The sequence below is a fragment of the Oncorhynchus kisutch genome, linkage group LG18 (assembly GCF_002021735.2).
Source record: "Oncorhynchus kisutch isolate 150728-3 linkage group LG18, Okis_V2, whole genome shotgun sequence".
Classification (NCBI taxonomy): domain Eukaryota; kingdom Metazoa; phylum Chordata; class Actinopteri; order Salmoniformes; family Salmonidae; genus Oncorhynchus; species Oncorhynchus kisutch.
The window spans coordinates 78,765,854-78,767,262 of record NC_034191.2 but is presented as its reverse complement, the minus strand read 5'-3'; the positions used below and the strand labels follow the sequence as shown (position 1 = coordinate 78,767,262).

General features: G+C 36.6%; 1 protein-coding gene across 2 annotated transcripts in view; it reads left to right on the top strand.

Annotated features, from left to right (window-relative positions):
• The first annotated feature begins 630 nt into the window (after positions 1–630).
• The window catches only part of LOC109909829 (uncharacterized), a 126,335-nt gene continuing 125,556 nt past the window's right edge, over positions 631–1,409 (top strand). For both annotated transcript variants that reach the window (XM_031796861.1, XM_020508873.2), the window contains exon 1: positions 631–946. The gene's annotated coding sequence lies outside the window, so the exon portion shown is untranslated. The remainder of the gene's footprint in view (positions 947–1,409) is intronic.

The following is a 1,409-nucleotide window of genomic DNA, read 5'->3' as shown; positions in this document are numbered from 1 at the left end:
ATACATTTGATTTGATTTTGATTTGATTCATTCAGTGCCCCATGAAATGATACCATGTACAGATTCTACGGGCCTTACTGAGTACTCACAATCCCACTTTTACATCGGCACCAATAATATTTGTTTCTCTATAAACCAATATGTACCGCATACTGTATGCAGTGTATTGGTTGAGGTGAATGGAGTGGGTGGAGTTTGGACTCTGTATTAAAGCTGTTGCCCAGCACAAGAGACCCATTTCAGTTTTGTAGACTCTATTGAGTAATTACAATGACACATATTTGAATTATAAGTGTATTTCTTTACATATAGCCTATACAATGGCTTTCAACATACCAGTATTGGTTTAAACTTTCTGCAGAAATTGTATGAATAATAAAATATGAAAAATAAAACTATGTCAATTGATCCATAATTTTTTTTAAATAAGGTGATTGGAATTCTGTGAAATTGTTTTTTTTTTAAATTGATATTCCCAAAGTTTAGCATGTCTTTGTAAGGGGACTCTTATTTTGAGAAGAAAAAAAAATCCACGAATGATGCACATCCTGCTGCCAGGAGAACGGTAATGAGATTTGTAGTGTGACGCTTCTGATGAGATTCCTCCGCTCGCGCTTCTCATAACTGTGTGTGCGGTACGCAGTCTGTTTGCGAGGCAGTTGCGTGCGAAGAGCTCCACATGTCAATTCAGAGGAATCCGCCACCTGAAACACGAGGAAGTGAAAGCGACTCAATCGGGTATAAAGCATCAACAACCACATCTGCCTCGAGCATTGCAAAGTGATGAAAACATCAGTTCAGACGTCTGGTAGACGTTTGTTGTATTTTCCCGAGGAATTATTACCATTGTCTGCTTAGGAAGTACCTTATCATCTATAACATACCCGTTCAATTTGAATGACCCATCTAACATTATACTGGAATTAAGTAATATTGACAGACCTTGGTAAGTGTTTTAACTTGATGTAGTTTTCCATTTCTTCTAAATTGCCTATTTGAGAATATCTTTCAAAGTTGTTTTTATTTGATGTGAATAACTTTAGTGGGAGTTGGCAACTTGCGTTATTATGGATTTTGCGGTTTCATTATATTCACGTTTCACTCGTGTAAACTCCCGGTCAAAACTATTGACACGATATTGACAAACAACTATTTAGGCCAGGTTATAACTGTATCCTCTTTATTCCTGATCATCTTCTTATTGATTATTTGAATGGCAATAGTCTTCTTCTCAAATTACGTTGACAAATGACTCGATCTTGATAGCATCACTAAACTTATATAAGCAATTTTCCCGTTACTTTATGGAGTATAGTATTTCTTTTTTTATCGGTTCGTGGAACTTTTCTACGTCATGTGTTTTTTTTGGGGGGGGACACAAACGTTTTCTCCATCTTCCCTGCACCCTG